This window comes from Alosa pseudoharengus, unplaced genomic scaffold (genome assembly GCF_046254945.1).
Source record: "Alosa pseudoharengus isolate Yale_2024_CS ecotype anadromous, Long Island Sound unplaced genomic scaffold, YU_APseudo_1.1 YU_APseudo_1.1_scf_3, whole genome shotgun sequence".
NCBI classification, from domain to species: Eukaryota; Metazoa; Chordata; class Actinopteri; order Clupeiformes; family Clupeidae; genus Alosa; species Alosa pseudoharengus.
Window position 1 is genome coordinate 37,941,805 of NW_027468718.1, and position 19,902 is coordinate 37,961,706.

Below are 19,902 nucleotides of genomic sequence, written 5' to 3' on the forward strand. Positions count from 1 at the left end.
TATCAGTGTCAGGTGAATTAGGAAATGCCTTATGGCTGAAAGCTGCTTGGGATCCCCCCTGTCAAGCAATAACCATACAAAAAGTTAAAAACAGATGACATGATGCGCATCACTGACATAATGCGCAAATAATATAGCCTAGATATTCCAATATATTCGAATACATGTGTTTATTTTAGAGGGGATATTCGAACGTCATTTTTGAGCAATTTTGACAGCCCTAGTCCACTGTAGGCTACGCCAATCGTCTATTAACACCTTCCACCTAACCCCGGTGAGTGGGGGTCGCTATAATGCGTGTGAAATAGGACCATTGAGTAGCCTATGCGAAATAGCCTTAAAATCGTTCCGGTGTTGTGTGCCTTCTGGTTTCTCCACCTACTGGTTTCCTTGCGCGTGCATGCGCTGCAGCAGTTGTCAGACATTCACAAACAAGTTGTTTTAGGCGGTTTGAAGTCGCTTTTCATACGCCATGAGCGCTCGGCTACATTACAGCCACTCGGACAAAAGACATGTAAAAAATATAGCTGCAAGCAGCAATGAGGGGGCCAAGCAGAATAGACCGGAGTAGCCAGGGCGACAAGATAGAACTCAGCAGACATCCGCGATCAACACTTTCAACTAGTGTAACATCAAAACATAACTGACTTTGTAGGGCTGAAACAGGGCTGAGTATTGCTGCTGCCTCCGCCAGCCAGCCCCCCACCTAATCGCCCCTGCCCGTCCCACCCTGTCCTGCCCCGCCCCGCCCCGCCCTTGCACGCACGCATTAGAATGAACTGGATGGAACATGTTGTCATCAGTTTCACATCAAAAAATAAAAGATAGATAAAACACATCAGCAACTACAGATCAAAATGCAATATTGCTAATTGCAGCACCCCCTACAGGTCAAAGGTCACCAAAGTTTTTGAGCGTCCTCCTTATGGGGTCCTGAATCCATGTAGTAAGTTTAGTTATGATACATACAGGGTTGCTGAGATATGAGCTCACTTCCTGTTTGGCGGCTTCGCCACCAATTTCGATTGGCTGTTACGGGCAAATGCTTTTGTCAATTGTTCCAAAAAGCAATATATTGATAGGTTATGGTCTGAAGATGGTCTCTGCCAATTTTGGTGAGGATCCGCTGAAATTTGTGACGTTTCGAAAACTTGTACGTGTTTTTGATTAAATCCAATATGGCGGCCGAATCAATTACGATGACATCACAAGTTGGCTTGTGTCGGCCTAAGGACCTCCAACAGTATTACCAGACACCACTAGTGTGTTTTAATTCTAAGCAAAACTGCAGCTACAGGCCAAAAGGCATGTTTCTAAATTACAGCACCCCCTAGAGGTCAAAGGTCACCAGATTTCTTAAGCGTCCCCCTGATTGGATCCTGAGTCCATGTACAAAGTTTGGTTATGATAGACCAATGGGTTGCTGAGATATGAGCTCACTTCCTGTTTGGCGGCTTCGCCACACATTTTGATTGGCTGTTACGGGCGAACGGTTTTAGTTCCGAAGACGAAAAGGAGTATCTTTTGTGAGGCTTGGTCTGAAGATCATGTGTGTCAGGTTTGGTGTAGATTGGACAAAATTTGTGACTTGTGAAAACTTTTAAGTGTTTTTGATTAAATCCAAAATGGCGGAAAAACCATCATGGCGGAAAATGACGTCATAGAGTCCGTTGAACTCGGCTTGGTCCAAGGATTCCAACGATACCTCATTTTTGACAATCAGGTCAACGGGTCAAACGTTACTTGCGTGAACGCACGTCCAACTTTGGCCTGTTGGTGGCGCTAGAGCGCTCAAGGTGCCAGTATGAAACTTGGTGAAATTAATCATGAGACTGTCCCCAATCAGTGTGCCAAATTTCACAACTTTTCACCAGACGGTTCTATGGGCTGCCATTGACTTCAATGACGGAAGCGTAATAATAAATATAGCTGCAAGCAGCAATGAGGGGGCCAAGCAGTATAGGCCGGAGTAGACAGGGCGACAAGATAAACTCAACTCAGCAGACATCCGCGATCAACGCTTTCAACTAGTGTAACATCAAAACATAACTGACTTTGTAGGGCTGAAACAGGGCTGAGTATTGCTGCTGCTTCCGCCAGCCAGCCCCTCCACCTAATCACCCCTGCCCCGCCCCGCCCCGCCCTTGCACGCACGCATTAGAATGAACTGGATGGAACATGTTGCCATCAGTTTCACGTCAAAAAATAAAAGATCGATAAAACACATCAGCAACTACAGATCAAAATGCAATATTGCTAATTGCAGCACCCCCTACAGGTCAAAGGTCACCAAAGTTTTTAAGCGTCCTCCTAATGAGGTCATACATCCATGTAGTAAGTTTGGTTATGATACATGCAAGGGTTGCTGAGATATGAGCTCACTTCCTGTTTGGCGGCTTCGCCACCAATTTCGATTGGCTGTTACGGGCGAATGCTTTTGTCAATTGTTCCAGAAAGCAAAATATTGATAGGTTATTGTCTGAAGATGGTCTCTGGCAATTTTGGTGAGGATCCGCTAAAATTTGTGACCTGCGAGAACTTGTACGTGTTTTTGATTAAATCCAATATGGCGGCCGAATCAATTATGATGACATCACAAGTTGGCTTGGGTCGGCCTAAGGACCTCCAACAGTATTACCAGACTCCACTAGTGCGTTTTAATTCTAAGCACAACAGCAGCTACAGGCCAAAAGGCATGTTTCTAAATTACAGCGCCCCCTAGAGGTCAAAGGTCACCAGATTTCTTGAGCGTCCCCCTGATTGGGTCCTGAGTCCATGTACAAAGTTTGGTTATGATAGATTAATGGGTTGCTGAGATATGAGCTCACTTCCTGTTTGGCGGCTTCGCCGCAAATTTTGATTGGCTGTTACGGGCAAACGGTTTTAGTTCCGAAGACGTAAAGGAGTATCTTTTGTGAGGCTTGGTCTGAAGAGCATGTGTGTCAGGTTTGGTGTCGATTGGACAAAATTTGTGACCTGTGAAAACCTTTTAGTGTTTTTGATTAAATCCAAAATGGCGGAAAATCCATCATGGCGGAAAATGACGTCATAGGGTGCGTTGAACTCGGCTTGGTCCAAGGATTCCAACGATACCTCATTTTTGACAATCGGCCATACGGGTCAAAAGTTACGTGCGTGAACGCAAGTCCAACTTTGGCCTGTTGGTGGCGCTAGAGTGCTTGAGGTGCCATCATGAAACTTGCTGACATTAATCATTGGACTGTCCCTAATCAGTGTGCCAAATTTCACAACTTTTCACCAGACGGTTCTATGGGCTGCCATTGACTTCAATGGCGGAATAATAATAATAATAAATATAGCTGCAAGCAGCAATGTGGGGGCCAAGCAGGCAGTTCAGCAGGCCAGATTTGCCATGTAAGTCAATGCCGTTGCATCAGGCATATAGCCTTAACCCTTACGAGCCCGACCGTTCTAATTTCGTTACAAAAGTAACGATGGCCAATCTTCTAATATCTCAGCTGTCCAATGACTGATTTTATTTCTGAAATCTTTCCCGTAATGCTGACAACATAAGCTTCAATTTGATATGATTGGTTAAGGGGTTTATGGCGCGAAATGTTTTGGATACTTGAAGATGAGTCTTGAAAAAATATTTTCACTTGAGTCCTGCATTTGACGTGGACAGCTGGATGCCACCTGCACTTAAGTTGGAGTTTACCTCGACTGGAAACCACACAGCTGGATAAACTGAGGTAATATTGTTTTTACATCGGTTCTAGTTATGGTTTATCTTAATTTGAAGTCCTTAAATCATGTTATTTGACAGTAATATGCTTTCTCATCAGCGTCAACATTATGGCTTAGCGGGGGGGGCTAGTGCATCATCACGTAACTTTAGCTAACTGTATAATTCTGAACTGCTTGCAATATTATCGTTTGCTTTTGATGTCCGTTATTTTCGTTTGACAGTTTCATTTAAAAACCTGTTAGTATATAACCTGTAGGTAAGTTTGTTTTCTAGTACCAATTTGCTTGTTAGGTAAGCATTATATTGGCAAGACAGTATAGCAAACCAAAGCTGAATAAATCAATGGGCGCCGCGTTTCAAGTTGCGTTACGTTCTGACATGAAATAAGTTGGGCGATATTTTTACTCTCAGTATGTAGTTGTAGAAAATAAGATGTGAAATCACATATTCTGTCAGAAATGTGATTAACTTATTGCCTTTCCTCCGGTTGTTATCTGTAGTGCAGTCTGTAGTGAACTATTTTAGCTTGCTAACTTCTAAATGACAAACATCAGACGTGCTTGTCTCAACATTTTCTAAGATGGCATGACTTGAAATAGATGAAGCACAACTCCTCTCAATATGTAACGTTAGTTATAGAAAACATGATGTGAAATCACATATTCTGTCAGAAATGTCATTATTGCATTTCAGCAGTTTGTTACTAGGTGAAATGTAATCTGTCTTTATCTTGATGCCAGCCAGGCAATCAGATTTAGGGTAGCTAAACCCATGTGTAATACAATGACTTTTCATAGGCCTACTTAGAAATATTTCGAGTATATTCTGAGGATGCTTCAATAGTTTAGGCTACCTCTTCTTTTGTGTGCATACATGCACAAATCTGTAGTTTTGTGATTTTATTTTTTACATTAATAAAGGTATTTGTATGATTTCGCTCTTGTTTCAGATGGAGGATGACAAGACCTACACAGACCTTCTCGCAAGCCTGAAGAGGTAGCTGACTGCTCATGAGCTTGCGCTCACAATGCTGAAGACCATGAGGGGATGGAGGAAGAAGGTATAGATTTATGTGCCGTGCGTAGGATGGTGCAGACTAAAACACTGTGTGAAATAGACTTGTTATGTTCTTTTTTATTCACATTGTTGTCCCAGGCATATGTGGTTTTACCAACCGGAAGGAATGGGAGCTTGTGCTTAGTAGGCCGTCGTATGCAAACAGTGCAGGGGCATGGGACAAAGACCCCAGAAGAGTTTCACAGGTTTCTGGGATTGATCATTTACATGGGGTTCACTTCCCTCCCTAATATCCATTGCTACTGGGGAACCAAGTCTTGGCAGGGATCAGGGGACATTGACCAAATGATGAATACATATTTTGTACTCCAAAAAACGCAGAATACCAGAAAGCACTTTTAATCCATTGACATTGCCGTTTTCAGTAGCTTCTTGTTATTTCAAGTTTGACAATGCAATGCAGAATCTGGTGTTGAACCTAGGTTTGGTAGCTACAACCAGAAAGAATTTGGAGGAAATCTATCACAACAGCTGGTAGGCATTTCCGAAATTTCAGCCTCACCTTCAGCTGCTCCAACTACTACTCTGTCGTCTTTCCATCAAGTACATATTCCTGTACAGCAGGAGCTTGTTATAAAAAACGTACATAATAAAACTAAAGTAGCTTGTATGGCCCTGGAGTGTAACGGTAGGCGAATTTGATTTATTGATAAACAAATTGCTGTCAGATTTGGCATTCTGCAAAAGGGGATGCGTTTAGTAATGAGTCATAGCTCTTCTGTGTTCAACCTTCAGGTTCCCCACCCCACCTTTCCCTATCCTCCTCTGTAAGTGTGTGTGTGTTGGTATGAGTTTGTGTGTATATGTGTGTATGTGTTTATTCTCTACAGGCTTGTTCTAAGTATGTAATCCACTTTCAAATGTTTAGAACACATTGAGTTTTGAGTGATGTTGATTGTATTCCTAGCTTTTCATGAATAATAATACATTTTATATATGTATATAATTTTCATATTATACTGATTTATATAAGGAAGTTGTATTTGTTGAATCAAATGTATTTTATGTCTCTTTTCCGAAATGGTCTTCAATGAATACAGTATACTTACTTCCTGTATTACTGGTAAGGTACAGTATGTTTTTTTTTTAATGTCATTCTTATTGACTGTAGCATTTGCTTATATACAAATAAATGGTTTATTCTTATAGACCAAATACATCTAAACCATTGTTTCTGACTTGATTATTAGTTTTTATGCATACTTTTATGTTGTTGGTGAGAAAGTGAATGTGAATTCTGTCAACATTCTAAATCCCATTTCCTGCATTTTTTTACACTGATCACTAAAATTATAATAACTTTTGAAAGGTTAATGATATTCCAATACAGTCTTTTTTGTTAAATAGCCCACAACTTGCTGAACATTTCATACACTCTATATTTTTCTCTATCTTGTAGAGAAATATGATGAAAATTCATTTTTATGTGAATGAAATTAAATTTTGACAAATTCCGGATATACATTTGGAGAGGATTTATAAATACTGTTCATTACTATATCAACATTACCATATGTATTTTACATCATTTCATAGAACTGATCCTTCTGATTACAATGGTATGTATATCCCATTGATGGTATGTATTATACTCAAGAAATAAGGTTTTTTGTGTGAGGAGGTCATCCAGCACCAAAAATGGAATGTTCGGCACGGGCACGAAAGGGTTAAGCAGTCACAGCAAGTTCCATGCCATACAACCCAAGATTGGCTGAGTTACAAGGTCAAGTTTCACATCAAAACATAACTGATTTTGTGGAGCTGAACCAGGGCTGAGTGTCGCCACCCCCTCCCCCAGCCAGCCCACCACCGCAACCGCCCCTGCCCATCCCACCCCGCCCCACCCTTGCACGCACGCTTTAGAATGAACTGGATGGAACTTGCCGTCATCAGTTTCACATCAAAAATAAAAGATTGACTGAGATATGATCACACTTGCTGTGATTTAAACAGAGAGGTCAAAAATTGACGTCATAGGGTGTGTTGAACTCGGCTTGGCCCAAGGATTCCAATGATACCTCATTTTGCCATTCGGGTCAACAGGTCAAAAGTTACGTCCGTGAACACAAATCCAACTTTGGCCTGTCGGTGGCGCTAGAGCGCTTGAGGTGCCGGCATGAAACTTGGTGAAATGAATTATTGGACTGTCCCCAATTAGTGTGCAAAATTGTATAACTTTTTACCATACGGTTCTATGGGCTGCCATTGACTTCCATTGCAAAATAATGCACATCAGCAACTACTGGCCAAAATGCATTTTTGTCAATTACGGAGCCCCCTAGAGGTCAAATGTCACCAAATTTCTTGAGCGTCCTCCCGATGGGGTCGGAGGTACATGTACTAAGTTTGGTTTTGATACATGAAAGCGTTGCTGAGATATGAGCTCACTTCCTGTTTGGCGGCTTCGCCGCAAATTTTGATTGGCTGTTACAGCCGAATGCTTCTGTCAATTGTTCCAGAAAGCAACGCACTGATAAGGCATGGTCTGAAGATGGTCTCTGCCAATTTTGGTGAGGATCCGCTGAAATTTCTGACCTGCGAAAACTTTTTGATGTTTTTGATTAAATCCAATATGGCGGCCGAATAAAATACGATGACATCACAAGTTGGCTTGTGTCGGCCTAAGGACCTACAACAGTATTATCAGACACCACTAGTGCGTTTTAATTCTAAGCACAACAGCAGCTACAGGCCAAAAGGCATGTTTCTTAATTACAGCTCCCCCTAGAGGTCAAAGGTCACCAAATTTCTTGAGCGTCCCCCTGATGGGGTCATGAGTCCATTTACTAAGTTTGGTTATGATAGATGAATGGGTTGCTGAGATATGAGCTCACTTCCTGTTTGGCGGCTTCGCCGCATATTTCGATTGGATATTACGGGTGAACGGTTTAAGTTCCGAAGACAAAACACCACAACTTTTGTGAGGCTTGGTCTGAAGATCATGTGTGTCAAGTTTGGTAACGATCGTACAAAATTTGTGACCTGTGAAAAATTTGTTTCACTTTCACTAAAATCCAAAATGGCGGAAAATCCATCATGGCGGAAAATGACGTCATAGGGTGCGTTGAACTCGGCTTGGTCCAAGGATTCCAACGATACCTCATTTTTGACAATCGGCCATACGGGTCAAAAGTTACGTGCGTGAACGCACGTCCAACTTTGGCCTGTTGGTGGCGCTAGAGCGCTCGGGGTGCGGACTTGAAACTTGGTGAAATTAATCATGGGGCACTGCCTAACTAGTGTGCCAAATTTCACAACTTTTCACCAGACGGTTCTATGGGCTGCCATAGACTTCAATGGCAGAGGAAAGATGTGTAATAATAATAATAATAGGAAAAGATAGAAACACAATGGGTGCCTTCGCAGCTTCGCTGCTTGGCCCCCAATAATAAGAACAAATAGAAACACAATGGGTGCCTTCGCAGCTTCGCTGCTTGGCCCCCAAATATAGCTGCAAGCAGCAATGAGGGGGCCAAGCAGAATAGGCTGGAGTAGCCATGGCGACAAGATAGAACTCAGCAGACATCCGCGATCAACAGTTTCAACTAGTGTCACATCAAAACATAACTGATTTTGTAGGGCTGAAACAGGGCTGAGAATTGCCAACGCCTCCGCCAGCCAGCCCCCCATCTAATCACCCCTGCCCATCCCCGCCCTTGCACGCACGCATTAGAATGAACTGGATGGAACATGTTGTCATCAGTTTCACATCAAAAAATAAAGAATCGATGAAACACATCAGCAACTACAGATCAAAATGCAAAATTGCAAATTGCAGCAACCTCTACAGGTCAAAGGTCACCAAATGTTTTGTGCGTCCTCCTAATGGGGTCATGAATCTATGTAGTAAGTTTGGTTATGATACATGGCAGGGTTGCTGAGATATGAGCTCACTTCCTGTTTGGCGGCTTCGCCATCATTTTTGATTGGCTGTTACGGAAGAATGCTTTTGTCAATTGTTCCAGAAAGCAATATATTGATAGGTTATGGTCTGAAGATAGTCTGTGCCAATTTTGGTGAAGATCAGATGAAATTTGTGACCTGTGAAAACTTTTTGATGTTTTTGATTAAATCCAATATGGCGGCCGAATCAATTATGATGACATCACAAGTTGGCCTGGGTTGGCCTAAGGACGTCCAAAAGTATTACCTGAAACCACTAGTGCATTTTAATTCTAAGCACAACAGCAGCTACAGGCCAAAAGGCATGTTTCTTAATTACAGCGCCCCCTAGAGGTCAAAGGTCACCAGATTTCTTGAGTGTCCCCCTGATTGGGTCTTGAGTCCATGCACCCAGTTTGGCTTTGATACATGCAAGGGTTGCTGAGATATGAGCTCACTTCCTGTTTGGCGGCTTCGCCGCAAATTTCGATTGGCTGTTACAGCCGAACGCTTCTGTCAATTGTTCCAGAAAGCAACGCACTGATAAGGCATGGTCTGAAGATGGTCTCTGCCAATTTTGGTGAGGATCCGCTGAAATTTGTGACCTGCAAAAACTTGTACGTGTTTTTGATTAAATCCAATATGGTGGCCGAATCAAGTACGATGACATCACAAGTTGGCTTGGGTCGGCCTAAGGACCTCCAACAGTATTACCAGACACCACTAGTGCATTTTAATTCTAACCACAACTGCAGCTACAGGCCAAAAGGCATGTTTCTAAATTACAGCGCCCCCTAGAGGTCAAAGGTCACCAGATTTCTTGAGCGTCCCTCTGATTGGGTCTTGAGTCCATGTACAAAGTTTGGTTATGATAGATAAATGGGTTGCTGAGATATGAGCTCACTTCCTGTTTGGCGGCTTCGCCGCAAATTTTGATTGGCTGTTACGGGCGAACGGTTTTAGTTCCGAAGACGAAAAGGAGTATCTTTTGTGAGGCTTGGTCTGAAGATCATGTGTGTCAGGTTTGGTGTCGATCGGACAAAATTTGTGACCTGTGAAAACTTTTTAGTGTTTTTGATTAAATCCAAAATGGCGGAAAATCCATCATGGCGGAAAATGACGTCATAGGATGCGTTGAACTCGGCTTGGTCCAAGGATTCTAAAAATACATCATTTTTGACAATCGGGTCATCTAGTCAAAAGTTACGCGCATGAACGCACGTCCAACTTTGGCCTATTGGTGGCGCTAGAGCGCTCATGGTGCCGGTATGAAACATGGTGAAATTAATCATGAGACTGTCCCCAATCAGTGTGCCAAATTTCACAACTTTTCACCAGACGGTTCTATGGGCTGCCATAGACTCCAATGGCGGAGGAAAGATGTTAAATAATAATAATAAGAAATCATAGAAACACAATGGGTGCCTTCGCAGCTTCGCTGCTTGGCCCCCAATAATAAGAAATCATAGAAACACAATGGGTGCCTTCGCAGCTTCGCTGCTTGGCCCCCAAATATAACCGCAAGCGGTGATTTACGGGGTCCGAGCAAAACAAACATGAGGTAGCATAGCTTTTTAGTTTTACATATGCTTTGATTGTTTGGGCACAATTGTTCAAAAGAAATGTGATCGGATTTCGGTGATCGGATTTCAGTTACCGGATTTCGGCTATCGGATTGGATCAAATCTTGAAAATGGGTTGTTCAAAAGGAAACAAGGATCCTGAAATTGGATTAGATCACATAATCTATTCTTGGTTTTGATCGATCTGGATAAAACCTTTGTGTTGTTCAAAACTTTTGAGTTAGATTGGAATAAATTTGATCCATAAAATTAGGATTACCCTGTGCTGTAACGTTATAGCGTGCTAACCTCCACAACCCAAGAGTATTCTAACAATACTTGATTCTACAGGACTATTTATTTGTTGTGGATAAGATGAAGGGTTTGATAATGGAAGGCAGTGTTTCCCACAGAATTGAATTGCATTTGTGGTGGTGGGTTCTGTGTTGGAGTCAATAAGATAAATAGCCTATAATTATACAGTTATACTTGCCTTGCACTACAAGTCCATATTGACAAGTAGCTGTAATGCTGTAATGTTATAGTGTGCTAACCTCCACAACAATCTATTCTAGTATGCTAACCTCCACAACCCAACAGTATTTGAACACTAATGCTTCAGGTGGGATTTGAACTCTCAACCTAAGGATGACCAGTACAAGGCATTATCCCACTAAGCCACTGTCAATCCTACATCTTTCCCAGTCACATTCACATGGTGAAAATGTGTATTGGTAAACACACAAGAAAAACTCCAAGTATACATTTGACAATAAAATGAAGGGCTTTCCTGAAAGAGTACACCTGAAAACTTTTGAATATTCTGGGGCAATTAGACATTTATAGAGAAGAACAGTAATGGATGAAATATAAATATGATAGACTTAATGATGAAGGAAAAATAGTAAACAAAGAAGTTCCCCTATATGTCATAGAGTGTGTCGGCATTCTGATTCTTGGCAACTAATGAGTGTGAATGTTAATTGCCTGATGTCATTCAGGTGCTGTTCAATGGTGTGAATCTTCAATAACCAATAGCATGTGCATCTTGAGCCTAAAGCTCTAGCAGGATGCGAACTCTCAACCTAACAAACACCAGCACTAGGCATTATCCCACTGAGCCACTGACAATCCTACATATTAGGCAGTCAGATTCACATGGTGAAAATGTGTGTTGGCAAACACACAACATCAAGAAAATTCCTAACATACATTTGACAATAGAATTAAGGGCTTTATAAAAAAAGAGTACAGATCTGAAAATGTGCACTGTTAATGGTATCCACCTAATGATGGTTGTATGGTTGTTATTCAAGAAAAAAAAATACTCATATAGGAATATAGGTGATCTAGAAAAAAAGGCCTAAGTGGTCTAACTTTATTGGCCTACATCTCTGAAATGGAACAAAATATCAAAATTCTGAGCTACGCTGCTCGGACCCCTAATAAAACTTAACAATAAGTGTGCTTGCAAGCACACTTAATTATACAGTTATACTTGCCTTTCACGACAAGTCCTGACTAGCAGCTGTAACGTTATAGTGTGCCAACCTCCACAACCCAACAGTATTCTTAACAGTATTCTATTCTAGTATGCTAACCTCCACAACCCAACTGAAGGAACTGTAGGGGGCGATGTGGGTCGAGGTAGAGTGAGTGTGTGGCGAGCAGGCAGAGCCTCGGTCAGAAGGCTCAATGGTATGGAGTGATGACACGGAGATGGCAGGTTTCGGTGCAACACAAGTTAACTTTATTTGAGTTTCAATTCATCTGTTCTTTTGTTCTTTACTTGTATGTGTGCTGCATCAAAGAGGAAACAAACAGAAAATGGAGTAATCAGTGAAATGGGGTAAATCAGTACAGATCCCAACTCACAAACAAACCAATTGACATTTGAACAATAAACTGAAATCATATGGCTATATAAGGTACAACTAAACAATACTTGACATCCCAAGTCAACCAACATCACCTAATCATCTCTCACATGGGACTCCAACACACCAAACCAACAAACAAAGACCTTAACTTTACACATGATGGCAGAGCTACTCTACAAACTGATAAACATCACAAAAGTCATAGTGAGGGTGATTAAAGTGATGACTTACGTTAACTCAAAGACGCACACAGAGCAGGACACACTGGAGTGCTGGGTTGAGATGAACAAAAGAGCGAACTGAGGGCGAGCAAACAATTTATCCTGGTCTGAGCCCCTGCTCCGGAGCTACAGGGTTTCCCAGCAGGTAAACTTTGGAAAGATTTGCAAAGATTTGGAAAAGATTTTTGAAAGACTACAGTCTCAGACCCTCTTACATCTAAAGCCCTCCTTACACTGACAGACTTTGGAAAGATTTGCAAAGATTTGGAAAAGATTTTTGAAAGACTACAGTCTCAGACCCTCTCACATCTAAAGAGAAGTAAAAGAGTTTTAAGTCACAGACTATGATTTTGCAATGACTGGGGATCTTGCAAGGTCACTATTTACAAGACTGCAACTAGATTCCTTTAAATTATTACCCATCGTGCAATATATATCAACAGGAACTGAAATGATATCCTACTAAATTCAAAGCCATATTTTCGTGTTTCTGCAGCATTGTTTCATGCGTGACATCCATAACCGATATAGAGTTGTTCTGTCACGTGGAAGAGCCGACTAAATATGTATAAGAAATGACAAATATTATAAGAATAACAAATAATCATATAGGCTACAGCTGTCGCCTACTTTGCCCCTTCCTGTTTGGTGTTGAAGAGAGGTCACTATTGGTTTTTATAGTTCACGTCAGTATTTGCATGAGCCACGACTAGAAAGACTTGCGATATATCAAACATGTTTAATATTGTCGTAACGGCAAAACTAGAAAAGGACTGACTCCGACTGACTTAAAACCGCTAAGATTGGCACCTTACACTAAACGATCTAGTTGACGGGAGCGCGCCGCGATTCCAGTACAACTCCCATGATTTCTGTCCGACTTTGGAAATTTAGTCGCCGACTGTGAAAACAGACCAAAATCGTACAATGTAAGGCCGCCATAAAGACAAGTAGTAGAGTTTTAAGTCACAGACTATGATTTTGCAATGACTAGGGATCTTGCAGGGTCACTATTTACAAGACTGCAACACGATTCCTTTAAATTATTACCCATTGTGCAATAGATAAACAGGAACTGAAAATTATAGCCTACTAAACTCAAAGTCGTATTTTCGTGTTTCTGCAGCATTGTTTCATGCGTGACATCCTTAACCGATATAGAGTTGTTCTGTCAAGTGGAAGAGCCGACTAAATATGTATAAGAAATGACAAATATTATAAGAATAACAAATAATTATAGGCTACAGCTTATAATTATACAGTAATACTTGCCTTGCACTACAAGTCCATATTGACAAGTAGCTGTAATGTCATAGTGTGTTAACCTCCACAACCAAACAGCATTCTATTGTAGTATGCTAACATCCACAACCCACTAATGCTTCAAGTGGGATTTGAACTCTCAACCTAAGGATCACCAGTACAAGGCATTATCCCACTGAGCCACTGTCAATCCTACATGTTGGCCAGTCACATTCACATGGTGAAAGTGTGTATTGGTAAACACACAACAAGAAAAACTCCAAACATGGAGGGGCAATTAGACATTTGTAGAGATGAACACTAATAGATGAAATATAAATATGATACACTTAATGATGAAGGAAAAATAGTAAACAAAGAAGTTCCCCTAAATGTCGTGTCTCGGCATTCTGATTCTTGGCAACTAATGACTGTGTATGTTGATTGCCTGATGTCATTCAGGTGCTGTTCAATGGTGTGAATCTTCAATAACCAATAGTATTCGAGCTAGAGCCTAAAGCACTACCGGGGATTCGAACCCTCAACCTAACAAACACCAGCACTAGGCATTATCCCACTGAGCCACTGACAATCCTACATATTGGGTAGTCACATTCACATGGTGAAAATGTGTGTTGGTAAACACACAAGAAAAACTCCAAGTATACATTTGACAATAAAATGAAGGGCTTTCCTGAAAAAGTACACCTGAAAACTTTTGGATATTCTGGGGCAATTAGACATGTATAGAGAAGAACAGTAATGGATGAAATATAAATATGATAGACTTAGTGATGAAGGAAAAATAGTAAACAAAGAAGTTCCCCTATATGCCATAGAGTGTGTCGGCATTCTGATTCTTGGCAACTAATGAGTGTGAATGTCAATTGCCTGATGTCATTCAGGTGCTGTTCAATGGTGTGAATCTTCAATAACCAATAGCATGTGCATATTGAGCATAAAGCTCTTGCAGGATTCGAACTCTCAACCTAACAAACACCAGCACTAGGCATTATCCCACTCTGCCACTGACAATCATACACATTCAGCAGTCACATTCAAATGGTGAAAATGTGTGTTTGTAAACACACAAGAAAAACTCCAAGTATACATTTGACAATAAAATGAAGGGCTTTCCTGAAAGAGTACACCTGAAAACTTTTGGATATTCTGGGGCAATTAGACATTTGTAGAGAAGAACACTAATGGATGAAATATAAATATGATAGACTTAATGATGAAGGAAACATAGTAAACAAAGAAGTTCCCCTAAATGTCAGTGTCTCAGCATTCTGATTCTTGGCAACTAATGACTGTGTAAGTTGATTGCCTGATGTCATTCAGGTGCTGTTCAATGGTGTGAATCTTCAATAACCAATAGCATATGCAGGTTGAGCCTAAAGCTCTACCAGGATTCGAACTCTCAACCTAACAAACACCAGCACTCTGCATTATCCCACTGAGCCACTGACAATCCTACATATTGGGTGGTGAAAATGTGTGTTGGCAAACACACAACATCAAGAAAATTCCTAGCATACATTTGACAATAGAATTAAGGGCTTTATAAAAAAGAGTACAGATCTGAAAATGTGCATTGTTAATGGTATCCACCTAATGATGGCTGTATGCTTGTTATCCAAGAAAAAAAAATACTCATATAGGAATATAGGTGATATAGGATAAATAGGCTGAGTGGTCAAACTTTATTGGCCTATATCTCTGAAATGGAACAACATATCCAAATTATTTTGATAACTTTTGTGAGGCTTTGTCTAAACATTGTCTGTGAACATTTTGGTGAAGATTTGATAATTTTTGAAGCCTGTGAAACTTTTTATGATGTTTGGCTTTTCTCTGAAATTGTGGCAGAAGTAAACATTTTTAGAGCATAAGGCCAGGGTGAAAAAGATGCATCTGAATGTAGAGATTAATATGATGAAAGAATTTTGAGTCTAGGTCAATCTGGTAAGGAGAAATAAGCGTTTTTGACAAGAGCGCCACCTTTGGGTGCAGTACCCCAAATTTGGGTTATGGGTAGTGGGGGGTACTGGTAACAATACTTGAAAATGTCAAGTTTCTAGGACTTACGGTTTATAGGAATATAGGTGATCTAGGAAAAAAGGCCTAAGTGGTCTAACTTTATTGGCCTATATCTCTGAAATGGAACAAAATATCAAAATTCTGAGCGATAACTTTTGTGAGGCTTGGTCTAAACATTGTCTGTGAGAATTTTGGTGAAGATTCGATTATTTTTGAAGAGTGTGAAACTTTTTATAATGTTTGGATTTTCCATGAAATTGTGGAAAAAGTAAACATTTGTAGACCATAAGACCAGGGCCAAAAAGATGCATCTGAGTTTAGAGATTAATATTCTGAAAGAATTTTGAGTCTAGGTGAATCTGGTAAGGAGAAATAAGCATAATTAACTTTTTTTTTCAATAGCGCCACCTTTGGGTGCAGTACCCCAAATTTTGGGTTATGGGTAGAGGGGGGTACTGGTAACCATACCTGAAAATTTCAAGAGTTTTGGAGTTACGGTTTAGGCTGCAGTATGACTTTTACAGAATTTTGGCCAAAAAATGAACGGTACAGAAACAATAGGGTTCCTGCAGCTACGCTGCTCGGACCCCTAATAATAAGAACAAATAGAAACACAATGGGTGCCTTCGCAGCTTCGCTGCTTGGCCCCCAATAAGAAAACATAGAAACACAATGGGTGCCTTCGCAGCTTCGCTGCTTGGCCCCCAAATATATGTTTTGAAAACTAGCATTAAACTAGATTCGATCCCGCAAAAGCAACACACGCGTGATTCTCTCCATCCTGATTCCCTACTCTTTGAGCCAACTAATATGTTATGCGAATCAATTAACTATCAATTAACGTAGCCAACACCCAGGTAACATGTTGTCCAGGCTATCTGAAACAAGGGGTTGCCTCTCATCTACAACAACTGGTTACCTTGGGCTGCTACAGTCGTCAGTGCACAGTAGGCCTATGCTAGCTACTCTTTGTGGTTGATCAACTTAAAATAAAAGATGTATTTGGTGATGACGTTATTGTAGGCCTAGTAGACCTAAATTCTGAGAAATTAAATGGTACGAGAAACGATCTACATAGCGCACCAGACCGCGATGTCTTCAAGGGTTGAATGAAGGGAGTTTGCAAAAATTAGTGTATTTTTCAAGTCAATAAACATTCTTAATTTTCGAATGTCTTTGTCAGGGAACATCTGACTTTTAAAAACCATAGGTGGTAGTCGCTCAGACAAGGAGTTATAAGATAAAGGCAATAGCATTTGTGTCACCTAATGCAGTTCAGTGAATTAGCAAGATACCATCAGAAGGCAACAATCATAAAGCACAGTACGCGCGCGCGCGCGCTCTCTCCCCTGCGCATAAAGCTGTCTGACTCTGCGTGTTGTAGGCTAGATTTGCGTGAGTTCTTTCTATCTGCTTTACTTTTGTGAGTTGCGACCACCTAGGCTATGTTATAGACGTTCTATGAGGTACCAGTGTTTAGCTGTGTCCCAAAACAATACGTTTTGTCAGACTACTTTTAAAATGATATTCAGGGCTATATACATTTTAAACATTCAGGGCTGAAGACCCTTGAAAGCCTTGCGATAATTCTTCAGGTGGGAAGTGTCAGGAATTTTCATACGAGAGACGCTCTCATTGGTGGTTAGTATATGAAGTAGGGAATTGACAGCAACATATCCAATCACATTATGAGAGATGCTGATTTTAACATAAACTGCGATGTTTGATTTTAAATGAATGTAAATTTAGCCGGGACTGTAAGCTGGCACACGTTGGTGCTCGATGTTTTCAGTGGGTGCCCGAGAGACAGAGCAAACGGGATTCACTCGCAGTTAACCAAATATTTCTTTATTAGGGCAGGGCAGGCATATTTCTGGCTATTCAATTATTTCTAAACCAGTCTGCTAAAGTCTGTAGTAAAGTCTGTGTAGGGTTTTCCAGACTCCATTTCTTTTTACGAGACACCATGCTCACTTGAGCCATCTACCGGTTGTTTGGGTTGTTGCAGCGTCTCACTGGGAAAATACAAATTAAAGTCGCGTGATACCGCGTGATCCCACGCGCGGACTGCGAGTGAAGCTGGCCAAGTCGAAGCACTGCCCACTGTATGTATATTTTTTTGTCTTTTTTTAGCTTATCTGTGGGCATCGCAGGGTTGTTCCAAACTATGTCTTGTTGTATTCTGTGTACAATGACAATAAAGTATCTAATCTAATAATTTAGGATTTTTGGTATTACAGAAGCATGTTTACTAACTGCATTTATAAAAGGCCTATCTTAACTTAAGATAGGAATTTGGCCATTACAGAACCATCCTAACTCAAGAATTTCCTAATTTAGGAATCCTAATTTAGGATGGCACATACCCTGTCCTAAATTCAAAATAACTGCCAAAACTGACTGCAACAGTCTTGTTGAGTTGTTACCTAGCCTATGAGTATGACAAGATGATGGACATGACTGTAATGGACACCATAAAGCATATTTCACTAAAGTTAATTAAAGGTGCGATTTGTAGGATTGTTTACGAACGTTCTGTAGGCCAAAATCAAAACACTGGTGAACGTTCTCAAGACTACCAGACGCAAGCCTCTTCTGGGTTGCCAGATGTAATGAAGACTTAGCTAACGTTAGTTGACCTGCAGCTGCTTTAACGTTTCTCCAGCCATGACCCAGCTACACATTACGGAAACAGTGAAAACAAAAAATACCTCTCTAACCAACGTAACATATTTAGCTGAAGTTAGCGATGCAGATGAAGTTTAGCATAGGCTACCTGTTGTGGAGAAATATGGCCAGCTCTGCGTCAGACTTGATATTCTTAGTTTGACGAAGACGTCACCATCTCAGGAAGCTCCTCCGATGTCCACTTAATTTGTTTCTTGTTTTAATTTTGGAAATTTGCCTGCTTCTTGTAGGCGTTCATGACTACAACTGACAGCTGTTGACAGTTGGCCTTTGCTAATTTGGCAACCCAAATAGGAGGACGCGCCAGCCCATTATTAATATGCTATTCTAGAATTAATCGTTCAAAACATAAACGAAAATTCCAAGAGATTCCGCCCCGTAACTGATTTTTTTCATGGGTTTTACGGGGTTTCACGGGTTAGAGTAATGTTGTCAAATAAGCCATTACTTCAATTCATCGTGTTTCCTCACTCTCTGACAACATATGGTGGTCATTTTTGAAATGGTTACAGTTTATTTTCCATTATTTCCTACATACTGGACCTTTAAGTGAAAACTTAAAAATGTGGCCTAGGCCTATAAGCTATGTGTTTTAAAACATTTATAACAAATAAATATTAATCATTATAACATATAACGTATTATTATAAATAGGTTTTTTGTGTTTCATCTTTTTATCCTGTTCATCAAATGAATCAATATTGACTCTTGCTTCCTACATAGGCCTAACCTAGGCCTACTTCTCTCTGATATTTTGGTTTGTTTATCTTGAGCAACCAACTGTCTTTAGAACACCATATTTGCAACCTGACATTCTAATCATAGATACAGGCAGTCTCGTATACATTCTAATCAGGCATGACAGGCTGATTGCCGATTTAAAAATCTAACTGACAGTTACAGTTAGCATTTCTTGAGTTAAGATAAGATAGGAGGTCTATAGGAAGATAGGATTTTTCCTATTTTTGAAACTTAAATTAAGATAGGACAAGCAGTTAGGATACGATGTATACGATGTAAAAAAAGACATTCCATCGAAAAAATCATGATGTAATTCCACGTTCTCATGCCGCCTTCATGCACCAGACGGATGCATTTTACATTTAAAATAAGCAACATTTTCTGACGGGTGGAGGGGGCCTGTGCCTTAAGTCTAGTGACGCCTCTGATTTGGGTTAATAAAGGTCTTTTTTCATTGCGTTGAGGAAGGTGGATTGTATACTGTATGTGGAAAAAGTGGAGTGAGGCCTGTCCTTTCCCATATTAACCACCAGAATGGAGAAGGTGTATGTCAGAAGATGAATCCACACTTTGTTTGATTCAGAGCACAATTAACTATCTCCCTATATGGTTTCATGTTACAACACTATGAACGTTGGGTAATTCCCTTGTGTAAAGTCTGCAGAAAGGCCAACATACTGAAAGTAGGCATAAAGGTCTCAAAAATTCTGAAGGAAACCCCTCATGCCCACGATTTGACAGTTAGCCCCCATATACTTAGCGGGAAATGGACCTCTAAGACCATGAATCATTGGATATTAAGATTGGGCCCAAGGGAATCTTTGTACCAAATTTCCTCATGGTGTTCCTGAAATGTT

General features: G+C 40.6%; 2 protein-coding genes across 5 annotated transcripts in view; both read left to right on the plus strand.

Annotated features, from left to right (window-relative positions):
• The window catches only part of vwa8 (von Willebrand factor A domain containing 8), an 833,026-nt gene that overhangs the window by 706,993 nt on the left and 106,131 nt on the right, over window positions 1-19,902 (plus strand). The window lies entirely within an intron of this gene.
• The window catches only part of tnfrsfa (tumor necrosis factor receptor superfamily, member a), a 109,072-nt gene that overhangs the window by 80,963 nt on the left and 8,207 nt on the right, over window positions 1-19,902 (plus strand). The window lies entirely within an intron of this gene.